The 20,398-nt window shown below is 44.7% G+C and overlaps 2 long non-coding RNA genes across 2 annotated transcripts in view; one reads left to right on the forward strand and one right to left on the reverse strand.

Moving 5' to 3' along the window:
• Window positions 1-1,746, forward strand: part of LOC143420827 (uncharacterized) — a 36,567-nt gene extending 34,821 nt beyond the window's left edge. The window contains exon 6 of the long non-coding RNA XR_013100559.1: window positions 1,095-1,746. This is a non-coding gene — a long non-coding RNA (uncharacterized LOC143420827). The remainder of the gene's footprint in view (window positions 1-1,094) is intronic.
• Window positions 1-20,398, reverse strand: part of LOC112433374 (uncharacterized) — a 254,707-nt gene that overhangs the window by 122,280 nt on the left and 112,029 nt on the right. The gene's annotated exons all lie outside the window — the stretch shown is intronic.

Below are 20,398 nucleotides of genomic sequence, written 5' to 3' on the forward strand. Positions count from 1 at the left end.
AAGATCTACCACAAAGCAAGAAACCGAGACAAGGCTAATCAAAAGGTACTGGCTGAAGCATGTTTATTAAATTGTGTTAAAATGTACAAAACAGTGATGTCATGTTTTGAGACTTGATGAATTTAAGAATCTTATGATTTAATACAGAAATTTGCAGACTTGCACAGAGAGGGTAAAATTAGGATGACTGATAACGGAGACGAAGACAACAGACGACGAGGACAGGAAGGAACAGGGGTTTAAATGCACCAAGGAGACAGTCAGAGAGAACTCGGGACAGCTGGAGGCATGTAGGGATGCAGGGACTGACAGAGACGGGGAAGACGTCTCATCGTGACGAGTAAAGTTTATCTTGCCTGGCTGGGCAGCTCTCTGGGTGCTCAGCACCCCAAAGCTCTGATCCTAGAATCGCCCCTGGTTGAGACGCATTTTCTCTAAACACCGGGTCTCTGCACCAAACACTGGTCCACCCCAAGGATCGGGTCCCCCGACACAAACAGAGTAACATAGTGTACGCTGTTAAGTGCAGGAGGATTGTCAGGATTTATACATCGGGGAAACCAAACAACCTCTGGCTACAACACAGAAGAGCCACCTCGTCAGGCCAGGACTCTGCAGTCTGTTTACACCTACAGGCCAGTGGACACTCTTTCAATGATGAGGATGTAACATCCTGGACAGGGAGGAACGCTGGTTTGAGGGCGGAGTCAAGGAGGCCATTTACGTGAAAAGGGAAAGACCATCTCTGAATGGAGGAGGGGCCTAAGGGTCCATCTGTCACCATCTTACATGCTGTGATTGCAGCCATTCCCCAACTCTGTGAATGGGACTCATGGACATGGATCAGTGGTTGTTGATCGATGGTCATGAGAATCTGCATGATTAAGATGAAGGAACTGACCTCAGCCCCAGTGGGCTGGTTTCAGTCATTATGCAAATGTCCTGTTTATAAGATTGAAACCTGCAGCTGAGACTGAAGACGTCACCTGATGATGACGAAACGTTTCTCTCACAAAACACTGCGTCCAGATGAACAGAACCAACTTTTGGAGACTCGTCTCTTGTACTGACTCACAGTTTTGTGTCTCTTGCAGCTGTTTCATCGGGCATGTTTGTTGTGACCCAGAGTCCAGATGTTTCTGTCATGGAGGGAGAGACCGTAAGCATCACCTGCTGCTGGACAAGAACGTCTGAAAGATTCAGAGTGGCCTGGCTGAAAAATCAAACAACAATTAAGAGAGAGACCAACGCAAATCAATCTCCAAGTGTCTGAAAAAGGAGGCAAAGACTCATCTTTGAACATTTCAAACATCAGAGGATTCAGGAACACACATCTGTAAAGTGACTGTGGAGATTCCATCTTTAGCTGTGTCTAAAGGAAATGGGACCATCATCACAGTCAGAGAGAAGACGGTGAATAACAACAACAACAACCACACAGACTCCAGTGAGTGAACACGTTCAGTTTGGTGACCAACACGCCTCCAAAATATGTCAACGTCACCTTTTACAGATTAAACGCTGTCACATGAAAGTCTAGTCTGTCACGTGTCTGTGCTGTTACCGTACACGTGGCAGCCTTTGGTCGTCTGAAGGGACGATTAATAAACATTGAATCCTCCAAACCAGAGCGATGAAACTACCTGAACGTCTGTCAGCTGAAAACCTTCAAACTTACAGACGTTTGTGACGACTGGCTTAGAAAAAACTTTACAAACTTGTTCAGCGTTTTTGGTTTTGTTTTAAATTTATGTGATGATTCCAAAAACACTGCTGATTAAAAATGAATGATTGACTTTTGACTGATTGTCTCATTTAATGAATTAATTAATACTTATCATAGTAAACTCCTCTGGGTTACCATAGTAACACGACCAGTAAAGATGCTGTGGCATGCAGACTGGAGCAGCAGGGATCAAACCACCGACCTTTCTATTGTCAGGTGACCTGCTCCACCTCCTGAGCCCCACTTCTCATGACAAATGACTTCCTTTTCTTTTATTCTCACTGACACTTGAGGATCATGTTTGATTAGAGCTGCTGCTGATTCTGCAGCCACAGGATGTGCCGAGGCTCAGGGAGGGGCAGCCATGTGACCAGTTCGGCTGAGAGAAAGAAGACATCAAAGACGTGCTGTGGAAGAGCCAGATATGAATAATAACTCATGATTAAACACGTAGAGGTGTATTAACACACAGTGAGTGAAGAAGAAACACCCAGTGCATCATGGGAGTCCCCCAGCAGCCTACACCTATTGGGTGGTTGTTACATGTACAAGATTCAAACTTGTGATTTGAACAAAATAATTTCATGTTTCTGTGGTGAACATAATTAAATCATGTAGCATCTGCATGAAATTCAGACACTTAATTCTTGTTCTTGTTGAGATGACAGGATACAATCTAGTCAGAGTGGTTCGTTACCTGGACTCACGAAGTTCACAAGATCACATTAGATGTCAAACTGCAGGAAAATCACTGGAGTTTTCAGCAGCAGACAACTACGCCCACAACAACAGATTTCTTTGAGTGTAACTAAGGGAGGATCCAGGGTCACCTGGTCCAGCCCTAACTATATGCTTTAGCAAAAAGGAAAGTTTGAAGCCTAATCTTGAAAGTAGAGATAGTGTCTGTCTCCTGAATCCAAACTGGAAGCTGGTTCCACAGAAGAGGGGCCTGAAAACTGAAGGCTCTGCCTCCCATTCTACTTTAACCCTTAGATGCACACGTGGGGTCAAAAATGACCCCAGGGGTTGTTTTTCTCCAAAATCTTTAAAATGCAAAGTTGTAATATATTCATATTCCAGGTATTCCTCATAAAATATGTTTGTAACATGAGGCCATTTGCATTTTTATTTATTTTTTCATTAATTAAAAAAATGCAGTTTTTGTATCACTACCCCACTCTTCCACAAGTGGGGTTAAAAATGACTCCAAGCAGTTCCTATGGAATCTTCTATGAAACTTTCATTCTTAGCAACTCTGACTGTTCCACTTACACTTCTGATGGATCAAGAATTAATTTTTGCACAGTAACGTAAATGATTTATAGTCAGGGCTGCACATAAGTGGTCCGCAGGTGTGCATTCGCTGTCAAAATATGAGCATTCCCGGAAATTCAGAGAATACACGCTTCTTTTGCGGTGGAGGAGCACCTGTCACGGTCCTGGGTCTCCTGACCCAGCGTTTTTAGTTCTTTGTGATGTTTGTATTTTTGTACTTGTGTGAGTTATTCTATGGTTTCTAGTTTCGATCCCTTGCCCTTCATGTTTCTCTATGTCCCCTCTGTTCTGTGTAAGTCTGTGTCTGCATGTTTGAGTTCCCCTCTGTGTCTCTCGGTTCTTAGAGTCCTCTGCCTTATGGTTTATGTCTCTGTGTTTCTTAGTTGCTGTCTCCACTGTGTCAAGTTCGCGTCTCTGTGTGATCCTTCCTGTTTTACTTTGAAGGTCCGTGTCTTATGTGAGTGTGTCCTGCTTTGCTTGTCTCGTCAGTCCTGATTTCTCCCAGCTGTGCCCTCCTTCTGTGTCTCATCCCCCTCGTTACTCCCCAGTGTATTTAAACCCTGTGTTTCTCTGAGTCAGTGTCGCGTTGTCCCTCTTGCTGTGTGTGATTCTCCCCGTGTCTTCTGGTATGTGTTATAATTAGCATTTCCCAGTTTAGTTTTGTATTGCTTGTGTTCTGTTTTCCAGCAATAAAGCTGTGCTTTTGAGTTCAAGTTCTGTCCCCGTGAGTTTGCGTTTGGGTCCAATCCCTGCCTGCCACACAGCGTTTCATGGCAACACCTAAGTAATTGCTTACAGAGCTTGCTTCTTGGACATCTTTAAGAGTTCTGAACAAATGTCTGTCCTCCTCCAGAACATCTAATGTACGCAAACGAGTGTCCCAACTTCTTATGTGGTGCGCGTCTTTTATTTTGACAGCAAACGCGCACCTGTGGACCATTTATGTGCAGCCCTGTTTATAGTTTCCTGTGCATTTCAAACATTGTCCTTTCTGGGGGGGAGGGGGGTATTATCCAAAGTAACACGGCTGCTATGAGGCCAGCTAGGATCCCTGTGGCCCTACAAATGATCCAGGACGGATGGGATGAAGAGCCCATTGGAGGCATTGACTCAGAATCTGACATCTAAGATATAGAGGACCCAGACTATCTCCCCCCCCCCCCCCCCCCCCCCCCCTGAACAAGGCCAGTCAGATACAGAGGAGTCCTCTGAAGAGGAAATAAATATTGAGTCTAACAGAATGAGCCCCTCTTACTGCTCTAGCCACAATATTCTGAATTAGTCGGCCAGGGCTTGCACCTGGGTTTAGTACTTTCTCCCCAGTAAATGCATGGAAGATGTCATACACAAACATGGAGGCACGAAGAGTAGCCACAGACAGGGGAAAGAGTGGAAAAATGTAATCAAACATAAGCTCCTGGCCTTCATTTGATTGACCATTCTTGCAGGAAGTGAGAAGAACTGGGATGTACCAGTCGGTGTGTGTTTTGGGAGTCCTCTGCACAACCCATTGTACAAGGCCACTATGTCAATTCAAAGATTTAAAGATATTCGCCGTTTCTTGCACTTTGAGGACAAGAGGACCAGAGCCTACCGACTGAAAACAAACCACATGGCAGCTTTCTGCTACATATGGGGCCTGTTCCTGGTCAACTGCAGGCAGAAATTCATCCACAGTGATTGTGTTACAGTGGATGAACAACTTGTGCCTTTCAGAGGGAAGACCCAGCTTCTGCAGTATATGCCGAGCAAGCGTACAAAAGTGATACAAAAACTGCGATTTCTTAAAATTAATGAAAAAATAAATAAAAATGCAAAGGGCCTCATGTCACAAACATGTTTTATGAGGAACAACTCAAACATGAAAATATTACAACTCTTCATTTTAAAGATTTTGAAGAATAACAACAGAGTTTATAGCAAAATGCATTGTTTCTATTTGGGGTCATTTTTGACCCCACTCGTGGAAGAGTGTAGGTATTGGTAGGTTGTGCATCCAAGGGTTAAATACTCTAGGAACAACAAGTAGGCCTGCAGTGTGAGAGCAAAGTGCTCTAATAGGGTGATATGGTACTATAACAGGGGTCCCCAACTCCTGGACTCCGGTCCAAATCCAGACCCCAAGAGGATTTTGTCCGGATCACAAAGCAGTTTCTCATTTATTGCGTAGTTGGATAGTTTCTTCCTGCCGGCTGCCGTGGCTGACTTTTGAACTGGCGCGACACGCAGCTATGCAGGTTAGCATCATGCTGGTCCACTCTCCCAGCCAGCTGTTGGCGGTAATGCACCACCAACTGCCAATAAAACGATAAAGAAGAACAAGCTATGTGGGTGTGCGGGTTGATAGGTTACTATGTTGGGAGCTTGCTGACTGGATGAGTAAAAGAAGATGGCTTTGTCAAAAATACTTATAAAGTTCTAAAGAGTGGAAGTCTGAAGAGCTGTTATGAAATCAAACATAAGAACTTCAACCAAAGCTGTGCGCCTGGGTCTGACGGTAGAACAAGAAGAATAAATGAGGTATGAGCGGCTACACGGCTGATAACAGTCTGTGACAGCACAACAGCATACGAGTGTTCACTGTGAGCACGGTGGATTTTAGGAGGACACAAAAAGACTTTCACTGACTGGAAAATGATAAAGAGTGAAAGGAAGCTGCAGCAGAAACACTTTTTAGTTTGGAAGAGAAACAATGTAACACTTTTAGATGGAAACAATGTAAAGTGCAACAATTTACCTTCAATAAAAAAGAAATCCTTACTAAAACTATAAACATTTGAACCGTTTGATACTGAAACATAAAATGAAATAAACTCCATAAACAATCAAAATGAATTCAAACTGATCAGCAACATTAACTCAGGAGCACAATATATGAAACACTTTAACCTACAAAACAAAAACGAATCAAACAGTTTGTGCTGATTTCTTTCTTTGATCAAAATAACAAAGTCAGCATTAATGGCTCCGACGAGCACGTTTTGCAGTGCACAGCTTTTCAAAGCAGCTTTGAAGCAGGATCCTGCAGCTCTCAGCTCCTGCTCAGTGTTTAGCTGGGACCTGGACTTGGTCTGCAGCAGCAGCAGAGAAGCCTCACAAAGATGAGACTAAAGGAAGAAGAACGCCCAGAGCCTGCTGCCCTCAGAGTGGATACTGCTTCTCTACACTCAGCCAGAATCCACTCAGTGTCTGTGATGTGAACTGCAGTCTCAGTGTGGAGTCAGACGTCAATGAACTGGTTCTGCTCTGCAAAGCTGAAACCAGTTGGAGCTGGTCATGCTGGGAACTGTTTTCATGGAAGTCCTTTTAAAAGTATCCCATCAGTGATGAAATATGCTGCTTGATATATGGAGTCACTGAGGCGGCATCATCATCAGTAGTGTCAACAAATTCATGCAGGTTCTCCAATGAATCTGTGTCTCCTTCATCGAGTCTCCTGCCCCACACTGCAAGCTTTCCAGTGACAGAGCTGATCTTGTGACCTGAGGGAGGTTTTTATCTTTCCCTTGAAGCTGTAGATTTACTTCATTTCCAAATATGTCACTCAGGTAGGCCAGTTTTGCCAGGAAGCTCTCATCACTAACTCTGCGACTTCATACTTGTGCTCCTGCTCCAAAAACATCTGATCTGCTCTCTGAGCTCAAAAACTCAGGACAAGACTTTTCCTGGTGACAGCCGCCTGGCTTCACTGTGAAACAGCACAGCTTGATGTTCGGCTCCATCTCCTCACAGACAGCAGAGACACTCTTGTTTTTACTGGTCTGGTCTTTATAAAACCGACTACACCAATAATTTCAGTCATAACCTCACTGAATTCAGAGGAAAGCTGCTCTCAGTGTGAAACACTCCAGCAGAGGGCGCTGTTAAGTCCTTATTGTAACACAGTTACTGTGTGCAGTTAGACTTCATACATAATCTGCACTTATTTCCATCAGACATGCTGTCAGGAAATGATTGGTTTCTATTGATTCTACTTCCTGTTGACTCGTTTGATGACAGTGAAACAATCACAGCTGATTGTGTGATGATGTAAACTGTCACTGTTACATTCAGTGTGTGTGACATAATGTTAGTGCAGGCTGATAACAGCCTGGTTCTGTTAGAAACACATGAACGTGTCCATAGATCAGTGTGTGTTTAACATGAGAGCTTCAGCCCTGCTGATGTGTTAAATAAAGACATGCAGGAAAACTGATGAGACTCTGAAATAACTCTTTATATTTATAATGTAACTCTGCATCAAAAGAACAACAAAGGATCCCAGACAGGTTTCTGTGAACAAAGACCATTCTGATGTTTCTGTGTTTCTAACACTTTGACATTATTAGTAAACAGACTGCAGTGAGCAGCATTTATAAAGAGCTTCTATATAAAGATATGACAGCTGTTTGACAAGTTTATCACTCTGTGTTTGGACCTGATCAGTCCAGCTGTTTACTTGAAACATGTTCATTTACCTGTTCTGTTATATTCATGTTCTTGTCTCTGTTGAAAACACATTTTAATGTCCCTCAGATTTTTCTCCCAGATGAATAAATATAAAAATGACACAAACTGACTGCAGCTACTTTTTGTCCTTTCTGTCAAAAACCTTCATGTGACTCATGAGAGACACGTTTCAGCTGTTTGTGACAGATCAGAGGCCAACAAGTCATTTATAACACTTTCCATCATTGTTTAAAGTTCTCAGTGTTTCTGTGTTGCTGCGTATAGGATCTCCCAGCATCATCACTGTGCTGTCCAATCATTGTGTGCGAGGTTACCCTTATAGTGCGATGTGTGTTTGCACAAAGAGAAGCATGTGTGTCAAATATAAATAAGCACAGAACAGAAACAGCTGCTCGTTTCTTCTGTTTAGAGTCAAGTTAGTGTTTTGTGTCTTTGTTTGAGGCCTGATGTCGAGCAGAGGTGTGTGTAACTGCACTGCTCTGTTATATGTGTGAAGTGTGTGCTTCTCTTCAGCATCATCTTTGTCACTGCTGATTCCTTTGTGTCATCATGTGTTGAGAAGAGAGAACAGTTATAACGGAGGAGCAAAAGGAAGCCCTGAAATCTGCATCAACAAGGAAGTGTTGGCTCACCAGTGATCCCAGCAGAGCCACTGGTTTGGCTCCAGTTGTTCTAGATTCAATGATGTTGTTGCTACAGATACATGTCAGCATCTTTATTGTAGTAAAGTCTTGTAATGTGAAGATAGAAACAAGGCAGCAAACAGCTCCATGATCTGATCTTAATGATGTTGTTTTTATTCCTGTCTGTCAGAACTGGATTGGAAACTATCAAAGGTCTAAAAACAGCCTCGACCCTCCCACAGAGCAAACTTTACACACGTCATCTTTCAGCTACAATCTTTGTTGCAGGGATCTTCTGCCAAACAAGGCTGAGAGAAGATTTCTTACAGCTGTCATGTTGATGCTGTTTCAGTCTTTGGGCAAACACACTCATATATTAGGGCTGATATCAGGGCTGCACAAGTTCTTTGTGTTTGTGATCATGAATAACAGAAGTGTGCCTGTTGAAGATCATGTTTCTACATTATTATATGTCCTGTTATTGTTCTGTGTTATATTCAGCTTTCAGCATCCTTTCCCAGCCCCTGTTACACCATCCATACAAAGCCAATCTGACTGTGAGCCAATGTGTTTGTTTGTGTTGGATCAATAGATTTGACAGACTTGGTTCATCCAGAGGGAAAAAGTCCACATTCAGATCTAATGAAATGATGGAGGCTGTTTCCTACCACGGTGCTGATGTGTGACTAACAAGGCTCATGGTCTCCAGCAGACAAGCGCCTGGAATGAGGTGAGCTGAGTGTTGCTTTGGTGGGTCTGTGCCCACGTCATGCATCAGGATTCATATTGGCAATAGTTCATATCTCTGTTCTTCAGCCTTCATCACAAAGCTGTGAAGGAAAAACAAACATCTAACAGGATCTGATGGATGCAAAGTTCACTGAGCTCTTTGTCATTTACAAACTTGTCCAACCAACAAGAGCACAGATGAAAAACACAGTGACAGTTACAGGATTTTGCCATATATGAGCATAGATGACTTTCATATAGATTTTCAATGCAGGCTTTTGGTGAGCCGCTGGGTTCTGTCTAATAATCATCTCAGCATTTTACAATAGAACAGCTCTTTATTAGCTCTGCATTTATTGTTATTGGACATGAAACAAGGAAGCTGTTTCTCATTGGATGTTAGTTTCATGTTCATCAGGATCATTTTCTAAAGAGCTGATATTGAGACCATTTACTGCACTGGCTGCACATCCTGTCTACATTTCTCTGTGTGTGCTGTGTTTAGACTCACAGAGAAATGACTCAACCAGCTGTGTTTGACTATATGAAAGGTCAGTGTGTGTCTGCACACAGACTGTTGTGTTGGACTGTTATTCAGTTGTCTGCTGAATGTTTTCAAATGTCTGCATCTCAGCTGTGATGAGGCTGGGGGTCATGGGAGGCCACCGTAGCAGCCTCTTCAACATCATGACATCATCATAAATGCTGCTGGACTGTCTGATGGGCTGACGGTGAAAAAGCCGTCGGGAAGGAAACAGAAGACATTTCAGAGGCTGCAGCAGATTTCTTTGATTCGGGGCCTTTTTCAGCTTTATTGGACAGAGCAGTGAAGATAAGTGACAGCAAAGCAGAGAGAAAGGGGGCGTGGCCCGGGTCAAAGCCAGGCCAGCTGCTCTCCACCTCGTGGTCACCTGCTCATCCTAGTGAGCTCCACCAGCAGCCCTTTCACACACTTTACACTGTCAAACACTGTGTGTGGACCTCAGCTAACAACAGGCTACATTTAAGTCTGGACTACATGCTTTTATATTGTTTTTATTCCATCAGCAGCTCAACATCATGAGCAGCTTTGACATAAAGACATCAAACTCAAGCTGACTTTAAACTACTTTTAATACAGGGGCTCAAAAACAACAACATCCTTATTATATATCAGGACACAAAGTCATTTCATCTCAAAGGGAAACAGCTTTATTTGGAATAACCAGCACTATCAACTGGTTTGGGATCTCCACCAGTTTCATGTCTTTGCAGCTTCTCCAACAAAGTTCCTGTAAAATCAGCATGTTTGTCTTTATTGGTTTGATAGTGATTGATTATTCAGTCCCAATCTGCTGTCATCTAAAGAACAAAATGATGTTTCTATGAGTCACAAAGCTCCAGATGTTGTCGGCTTCACAAAGAAAACAAAGAACTTAAACACAAAGTGTTTGGAGCCAAAATGTTCCCAAGCTGCTCTTTTTGAAATGGCAGAGGTACAGTGGTGTCTAACAGCACACTGTGGAAGGCAAACATGTTATTGTTGGATGAAACTTCATGAATCCTTTGTAGATTTGAGCTGTTGGAGCCTTTCTTTTCTCTTCAGGTGTACAGATGCTGAGGAGGCAGGTGAAGCAGGTGGAGCTGTTGTGATGCTGCAGAGGGTGTGTCTTAGTAACTCTGTGAGGCAGAACTGGATCCAACATTGTGGATGTGTTGATGTTGGAGCCATTAAGAGTCTCTGGCCACACTGTAGGATTTCCCTTTGATCCACTGTGGGGGCATTTTGGAGTCTGTCAGTGAAACTCTTCATGTTTGTGTTTGACTCCAGTTTATAGAAACAGAGAAATGTGTCATGCTTTTGTTCGGCCTCCACAAATACACACATTTGTTCATTGGTTGGACTTTTTGGAAGGAGACACATTGAAAACCATGTTAATAAGATCTTGTTGTTTCCTGTGGATCCGACACAGAGAGTGGACTTCAGACAGAAAGCGTGGAAGAGATTTTAGAGGCCGTGTGTGGCAACAGGAAGTTTCTGTGTGTTTGCTGATCTTACATGTGGAAAACAACACGTGATGTTTGTGAAGTTCTACAATGATCATTGTTCTCACAGCATTTTGAGTGGGAACAGTTCAAACTGGGAGTAGTGGGAGTTATTTACTGATTGAAACAAGCTGAATGTTTCTGTGACGATGAAGATCAGCAGCTCAGCTGATCAATGAACTGACATCTATCAGTCGTTTCATGAGATGAAGTCATCAGCAGACATTTGTTCTGACTGTGTGATGAATGTCAGAAGGTCAGGGCTCTGCTTTAGTCACTGCTTGATGATCATTGGCTCATTGTTGAATCCAGGGCCCAGTCTGACCTCTGACCTTTGCTGCAGGTCTTCTGTGTTATCTCCACTTTCATGTCTGATCTTCTACTTGTAGTCCTGTGTCTACATATACAGTGGCTTTCAAAAGTATTCGGCCCCCTTGAACTTTCCCACATTTTGTCACATTACAGCCACAAACATGAATCAATGTTATTGGACTTCCAGGTGAAAGACCAACACAAAGTGGTGCACACGTGAGAAGTGGAACGAAAATCATACATGATTCCAAACATTTTTTACAAATAAATAACTGCAAAGTGGGGTGTGCGTAATTATTCAGCCCCCTGAGTCAACACTTTGTAGAACCAGCTTTTGCTGCAGTTCCAGCTGCCAGTCTTTTAGGGTCTGTCTCTGCCAGCTTTGCACATCTACAGACTGAAATCTTTGCCCATTCTTCTTTGCAAAACAGCTCCAGCTCAGTCAGATTAGATGGACAGCGTTTGTGAACAGCAGAAATTGAAATTGAAATTGCAGTGAAGTCAGCTAGAAACTTACAGTGACGTGGACATCATGCAAAGACTGCCAGACTCTGTAATACTGCAAATGATCAGTGACTCAGGTTAACACTAAACTTTAAACGGCACCTCTGTGTCTCTGTGTGCTGAACATCTAGGATTGAGTCAGGCTGCATCAGCTGAAGCTGTTATTTGTATATATCAGTATTTTTTTATTCAGGTGTGGGGAAAATACGTAAGACTGCAGTGAAGCGATGCACCAGATGAATCCCTGGCCAAAGGTATCGTACTCAAATCAGACTACTGATCCAGCCACATCAGCCTTTTGTGAGGTCTGTTTAAAGTAGACTAAAAGTGAACTGCAGGTTCCTGAGAGGTGGACTGTGAGCACAGAAACACATGTTCATACATACAGCTGCAGCAAACTTACATTAATTTTAAATAGATTTGTTACTCTGATGTCTGTCTCTGTGTTAGTCCTCTGACAGACTGGTGACCTGTCCAGGTGTGCTCTACCTACTACTGGGACAGGTTCCAGCCTCTGTAATAGAAATGTTCTGTTATTCTCATTTAAAGTGTTTAAGTGCTTATGCATATGCTTAGTTGTGACACTGTTACTGTTCAGTGAAAGTTGCTAAAACTAGATGAACTTACTTCAGCAGTTTGAGAAAACAACTCCCTTTACAGGTGCTGATAAGGCCAAGGGCACAAAACAGCACAACCATTGATGCGTTAGGTTTCATAGCGAGACACGTGAAGTGTGGTGTGATCAGTTTGTAACTTCCTCCCTCTTCCTTGGAAGGCGTAAAGGAGGAGGAGCACGACTTCTGTGGCAGCGCTGACATGACTGAACTGTGATGTTTGATGTGTGTTGGCGCAGTAATAAATAGCTTGATCACAGCTCTTTCTGTGTTGCAGACTTTATTTAAAAAATTCCACGAAACCCCCCCCCCCCCCCCCCCCCCCCCACTGTGAACCTGAATTGAATATTCAGAAGACATTTGTTTAAATAGTTCTACAAATCTGAGCTGTTGGTGTGTCCTTGGATTGTGTGGTAATAATATTAGAGCCTGCAATCTTTCTTACTGGATCTCTACTATGAGTCATGTTACCTGAGATTAGTTCTATGTTTACCTGTCAGCCTGGACGAATGTGCTGTGTGAAGAATGTAAATGACATCAGATCTGAACTGCTTACATCTAAGGAGCCTGTTCATATTTAATTGTAATATGAACCAATGATTTTCTGATTGATTGCTGATATATACAGTGGGGCAAAAAAGTATTTAGTCAGCCACCGATTGTCATCATTTTAGGTGGGGGAACTTGCACAGAGGTCAGTAATTTGCACCAGAGGTACACGTCAACTGTGAGAGACAGAATGTGAAAAAAAAAATAAATCCATGAATCCACATGGTAGGATTTGTAAAGAATTTATTCGTAAATCAGGGTGGAAAATAAGTATTTGGTCAATAACAAAAATACAACTCAATACTTTGTAACATAACCTTTGTTGGCAATAACAGAGGTCAAACGTTTACTATAGGTCTTTACCAGGTTTGCACACACAGTAGCTGGTATTTTGGCCCATTCCTCCATGCAGATCTTCTCGAGAGCAGTGATGTTTTGGGGCTGTCGCCGAGCAACACGGACTTTCAACTCCCGCCACAGATTTTCTATGGGGTTGAGGTCTGGAGACTGGCTAGGCCACTCCAGGACTTTCAAATGCTTCTTACGGAGCCACTCCTTTGTTGCCCGGGCGGTGTGTTTTGGATCATTGTCATGTTGGAAGACCCAGCCTCGTTTCATCTTCAAAGTTCTCACTGATGGAAGCAGGTTTTGGCTCAAAATCTCACGATACATGGCCCCATTCATTCTGTCCTTAACACGGATCAGTCGTCCTGTCCCCTTGGCAGAAAAACAGCCCCATAGCATGATGTTTCCACCCCCATGCTTCACAGTAGGTATGGTGTTCTTGGGATGCAACTCAGTATTCTTCTTCCTCCGAACACGACGAGTTGAGTTTATACCAAAAAGTTCTACTTTGGTTTCATCTGACCACATGACATTCTCCCAATCCTCTGCTGTATCATCCATGTGCTCTCTGGCAAACTTCAGACGGGCCTGGACATGCACTGGCTTCAGCAGCGGAACACGTCTGGCACTGCGGGATTTGATTCCCTGCCGTTGTAGTGTGTTACTGATGGTGACCTTTGTTACTTTGGTCCCAGCTCTCTTCAGGTCATTCACCAGGTCCCCCCGTGTGGTTCTGGGATCTTTGCTCACCGTTCTCATGATCATTTTGACCCCACGGGATGAGATCTTGCGTGGAGCCCCAGATCGTGGGAGATTATCAGTGGTCTTGTATGTCTTCCATTTTCTGATGATTGCTCCCACAGTTGATTTCTTCACACCAAGCTGCTTGCCTATTGTAGATTCACTCTTCCCAGTCTGGTGCAGGTCTACAATACTTTTCCTGGTGTCCTTCGAGAGCTCTTTGGTCTTGGCCATGGCGGAGTTTGGAGTCTGACTGTTTGAGGCTGTGGACAGGTGTCTTTTATACAGATGATGAGTTCAAACAGGTGCCATTCATACAGGTAACGAGTGGGGGACAGAAAAGCGTCTTACAGAAGACGTTACAGGTCTGTGAGAGCCAGAGATTTTCCTTGTTTGAGGTGACCAAATACTTATTTTCCACCCTGATTTACGGATAAATTCTTTACAAATCCTACCATGTGAATTCATGGATTTTTTTTTCACATTCTGTCTCTCACAGTTGAAGTGTACCTCTGGTGCAAATTACTGACCTCTGTCATCATTTTAAGTGGGGGAACTTGCACAATCGGTGGCTGACTAAGTACTTTTTTGCCCCACTGTGTGTGTGTGTATATATATATATATATATATATATATATATATATATAGCTGGATAGCGTAGTGGTTAAACTACACGCCTTTGGAACAGAGGATCGCAAGTTCGATTCCTGCCTGGGGCGTCTGTATCCAGTAAGGGTCCTAAGGCTAGACCCCCTATGCTAAGCAAGCCTACCGCAGACATGAGCGAGACAGATAAATATGAAGGCATGCCGGCTCGGACGTCGCCCGGATCAACAAGGTCCGCGTCAGGTGTTGAGGAACCAGGGCACCCTGACGAAAAGTGGGCTACTGGAACAAGAAGGCATCGGTGGGCAAGGGACGAAAACAGGGCGTTGTTGGAATGCTACTACGCAAGTAACCCCGGCGGAAGGGGCTACATGAATAGGATGAGGGACCTATGGATTCTTCGATACCCAACATCCACAATGACGGCGAAACAACTAGTAGCTCAGTGTTCCAACATTCGAAAGAAGGGACTGCTCTCACAGCTAGAGATTGACGAGGTACAACACAAATGCTACGGCAAGGAGGAGTCAGGACGCCAGGTGAGGGGGGAGATATCATCACCCCCACCCGAGATTGGGTACATAGCCCCAAGTGCGATAGGAGAAGGATCGTTGAGTGCGAGAGGAACTGACCTGAAAAATAGGATCATGGCCAAGCTTGAAACCTGGATCCCCCGTAGCCGGTTACCAAGATTACGTGAAGTACCCTCAGAAGGTCTGCTAGATGATGTTAATGCAGCACTACGGGCAATACCTACAACCACGATTACCGACACTAACAAGCTGATCTACAATACGGCAGCAGTGATCAGTGAGATGCTTGGCTACAAGTCGAACAGCCACAAGGGGCAGTACCCTCCATGGAGAAGGAGGCTAGAGGGCAAGATCAAAGTAGCACGGAGGGAGGTTAGCCAACTAACGGAGTTGCAGCAAGGTGCGACAAATAAGGTGCCTAAGAAATACAGCAAGCTGTCCATACCTGAGGCCTTGGAAACTGCCAAGCAAAGACTCACAGCCTTGGCCAGCCGCTTGAGGAGGTACACCAGAGAGATAGAAGGCAGGAGAATAAACCAGCTGTTCTCCACAGAACCAGCAAAGGTGTACTCTCAGTGGCAAGGGAACAATAAGAGAACAGCACCACCAAGGCTGGAGATGGAGCAATACTGGAAGAGCATATGGGAGAAGGATGCAACCCATAACGGCAATGCTCAGTGGCTAGTGGATCTGAGGGCAGACCACAGCGACCTCCCTGAACAGGGTCCAGTAACCATCACAGTGGCAGATATCCAAGAAAGGGTCTCCAGTATGAAGAGTTGGACAGCACCAGGGCCCGACATGGTTCACGCCTACTGGCTGAAGAAGCTGACTGCACTCCACGAGCGTCTGGCAGCACAAATGAACCAGCTGCTAGTTAACGAGAGACACCCGGAATGGCTAACTGAAGGCCGGACGGTCCTGATCCCCAAGGACCCCAAGAAGGGACCGGTCCCCTCCAACTACCGACCAATAACCTGCCTCAGTACTACATGGAAGCTCCTGTCAGGCATCATATCGGCTAAGATGAACAGGCACATGGGTCAATACATGAGCGGGACACAGAAAGGAATTGGCAAGAATACCAGAGGTGCAAAACACCAGCTACTGGTAGACAGAACAATCAGCCGAGACTGCAAGACCAGACTGACCAACCTGTGCACTGCCTGGATTGATTACAAGAAGGCCTATGACTCAATGCCCCACAGCTGGATACTGGAATGCCTAGAATTGTACAAGATCAATGGGACCCTAAGAGCCTTCATCAGGAACTCAATGGGGATGTGGCGTACAACACTAGAGGCCAACTCCAAGCCCATAGCACAAGTTACCATCAAGTGCGGGATCTACCAAGGAGATGCTCTGTCCCCACTGCTGTTCTGCATAGGCCTGAACCCCCTCAGTGAGATCATTAACAAGACTGGCTACGGATACCGACTACGGAACGGAGCAGTTGTCAGCCACCTCCTGTACATGGATGACATCAAGCTGTATGCCAAGAGTGAACGAGACATCGATTCACTGATCCACACTACCAGGCTATACAGCAATGACATTGGAATGTCGTTCGGACTGGAGAAGTGTAGTCGGATGGTAACAAAGAGAGGGAAGGTAGTCAGAACTGAGGGGATTGAACTACCAGAAGGCAACATTGCAGACATAGAGGACAGTTACAAGTACCTGGGGATCCCGCAGGCAAATGGGAACCATGAAGAGGCCGCTAGAAAGGCTGCAACCACCAAGTACCTGCAGAGGGTCAGGCAAGTCCTGAGGAGTCAGCTGAATGGTAAGAACAAGATCCGGGCCATCAACACATACGCCCTGCCCGTGATCAGGTACCCTGCTGGGGTAATAGGCTGGCCAAAGGAGGAGATAGAAGCCACTGACATAAAGACAAGAAAGCTCCTGACCATGCATGGAGGGTTTCACCCCAAGTCCAGCACCCTGAGGCTGTACGCTAAGCGGAAGGAAGGGGGCCGGGGACTGGTGAGTGTCAGCACCACAGTCCAGGATGAGACAACGAACATCCAAGAATACATTGGGAAGATGGCCCCAACTGACCGAGTGCTCAGTGAATACCTCAGGCAGCAGAAACCCAAGAAAGAGGAGGGAGACGAAGAACCATCATGGAAGGACAGGCCCCTGCACGGTATGTACCACCGGCAGATAGAGGAGGTGGCTGATATCCAGAAATCCTACCAGTGGCTGGACAAAGCTGGACTGAAAGACAGCACAGAGGCACTAATCATGGCAGCACAAGAACAAGCTCTGAGTACAAGATCCATAGAGGCTGGGGTCTATCACACCAGGCAAGACCCCAGGTGCAGGCTGTGTAAAGATGCCCCAGAGACAATCCAGCACATAACAGCAGGGTGCAAGATGCTAGCAGGCAAGGCATACATGGAACGCCATAACCAAGTGGCCGGCATAGTGTACAGGAACATCTGTGCGGAGTATAACCTGGAAGTCCCGAGGTCAAAATGGGAGATGCCCCCAAGGGTGGTGGAGAATGACCGAGCTAAGATCCTGTGGGACTTCCAGATACAGACGGACAAAATGGTGGTGGCTAACCAACCGGACATAGTGGTGGTAGACAAACAGAAGAAGACGGCCGTAGTGATCGATGTAGCGGTTCCGAATGACAGCAATATCAGGAAGAAGGAACACGAGAAGCTGGAGAAATACCAAGGGCTCAGAGAAGAGCTCGAGAGGATGTGGAGGGTGAAGGTAACGGTGGTCCCCGTGGTAATCGGAGCACTAGGTGCGATGACTCCCAAGCTAGGCGAGTGGCTCCAGCAGATCCCGGGAATAACATCGGAGATCTCTGTCCAGAAGAGCGCAGTCCTGGGAACAGCTAAGATACTGCGCAGGACCCTCAAGCTCCCAGGCCTCTGGTAGAGGACCCGAGCTTGAAGGATAAACCGCCCGCAGGGGCGTGCTGGGTGTTTTTTTTATTTTTTTATTTATTTTTTTTTTTTTACATACATAGTTTTTTGTTGCCTTATGGTTCCAAGCGCTGTCACCAATCTTTGCATTTTGTTATTATCTCATGACACTTGTTTAATCAGCTACCATCTCTCCTGTGGACTTTTTAATGTCTACAGTCTCAGACCAACACAGCCCTGCCCTTCCCATATTAGATTCTTGATGAATGTGTGTTGTTGTTATTCAGCCTGGTTCAATGTGCCCCTTTTTAACTTTGAGCACCCGCCCCTTTAAACCTCTCTGCACAGCCCTGCACTGAACTCACTATCTTCTCCCTCTAACAGCCTCCACATGTTCTCACTGTAATTTCCCCTCATGAATGAATTTATGCTGCACTAATGTGAATGTTTGCAGGGAAATCAAACGCATTTCACACGCAGTACTCGAGCTGACTTACCTTTGTTTGAATGACGACTTGTACGCGCTGACTCCACAGATAAGGTACGAAAATATATCAGGCTACGTCTTCAGGGTTTCTACTCCACGGCCATATTTCATACGGGTCCACATTTCCACTGCACGCTATTTTCTGCAAGTACCGCCGCTTCGCCTCTGGACGCAATCGGACTCTATACAGTCCATTCTCTTTTGAGCTGCTTTTAAGCATCTTGTAATCATCGTTCCAACACAGTGTGTTTGTTTTGATTCGTAGACCTCGAAAATGGTGCCGCGCTCCCACAATGCATTGCGGCGTGACGTCAACTCCAAAGCCCTATAGAACATGTTCTTTTTCATTGTCAAAATTATCAGGAATAAAGAAGAAAACTGATTCAAAACCTGTGGAACCTGCCAAAAAACAAGTTTTACTGCAAAGGATTTCTAGATGTGAAGGTTTTGTGGCTTTTTTCAGTTTCTAAAACAAACTCATTTGTACAGAAGGATATGAGGATGTATATGTCCGGTGGTGGGGTTTTTTCTTCTTGATTTAATGTATTCATTTATCTCTTCACTTAATCTTTCTTTATGTTTTTTTTTTTTTTGATTTGGCATGAGCGATTTCCGGTCCTCACTCCAACCCAGTTGGTGGCGGTAATGCACCACATGTTCTATCACAGCTGCGTCCGAGAGGACAGGAAACGTCTGTATGCGTCTGCAAACCAGGTAACTACACTCAGCTGAGCCTCTCTGCTAGTCGTTATTAGTTGGAGGGTTTTGCGTCACTTTCTCTCGGCTTGATAAAGGGCTGTATAGAAATCTCTGGTACGTAACACGTAACGTCATTTTTAGGGAGCGTCGCAGAGAAGTGAGGCTGTTTCTTTGTTTTTGTCGAGTTTTGATTGAAGACATGTTTCCAGTCTGTTTTTTACTCGTTTGTTTTTTCATTAATAACTTTACATTATCACAGAGAACAAGAAGGCGCTTTGTTTGTCACATTCACCTTATGTCTGTGAAGGTTCTCAGTCATCCAGGTCATCGTAGTCAAAGGAGCTTGCAAAGAAAAGCGTCTGGACTTCTTTAAGTTACTTGAAGACGTTTCACCTCTCATCCGAGAAGCTTCTTCAGTTCTAAGGTCAAATGGTGGAGAGTCCCAGATATAAGCCTAGTGGGAGTGACCCCCCACAGAGGGACAAAAGGACCCCCTGATGATCCTCTAATCACCTGAGCCAAGGTGTGAAACTGGGTGTGGGTCACAATCAGCCAGTTTCGGGTGAGTTCATTGTGAAACCTGGCCCCACCTTATCATGCGAATTCCTGAGGTCAGATGGCCCAGGATGTGAGTGGGCGTTAAGGCGTCTGGGAAGGATCTCAAAACTGGATTATAGATGGCAGAGAGTTGGTGTCGTAAACCCCGCCTCTGTTCAAAGATGGTCGCTCACAGTGGACATAGATGGCTTCTTTCACTCCTCTTTCAAACCATCTGTCCTCTCTGTCCAAAATGTGAACATTGGCATCCTCAAAGAGTGTCCTTTATCCTTAAGATGCAGATGGACTGCTGAGTCTTGTCCTGTGGAGGTGGCTCTTCTGTGTTGTGCCATGCGCTTGTGAAGTGGCAGCCACTTGGCAGCCACAGTGATAAATGGCTGAGATGGCTGCAGCTGTACGTGTGAGGTACCTACATGTTTCAAGATGAATTTGCAGAGATGTCATGTTTGGTGCTTACAGACATCACACTGCATTTTGTGATTTCGTAGCTATTGTTGTGATATTTCGGAGCTTCCCATGATCACCGTGACAGTCATTCATTTTAACATAACCTTTCTATTCCTTTCAGGGATCCTCATTTTTTTGGTGAGGAATATCAGCAGCTGTGTCGACAGGCAACAGGTAACGGCATGCTTTTCTGTTAGTACTGTAGACCTTGGTCTGGTGCTCTTTTTTAGTTTAACACAGTATTTTCATTTGCCGAAGTGTAAAAAGCTTGTTCCAGGAGAAACAAACTTT

This window comes from Maylandia zebra, linkage group LG2, assembly GCF_041146795.1.
Source record: "Maylandia zebra isolate NMK-2024a linkage group LG2, Mzebra_GT3a, whole genome shotgun sequence".
NCBI classification, from domain to species: domain Eukaryota; kingdom Metazoa; phylum Chordata; class Actinopteri; order Cichliformes; family Cichlidae; genus Maylandia; species Maylandia zebra.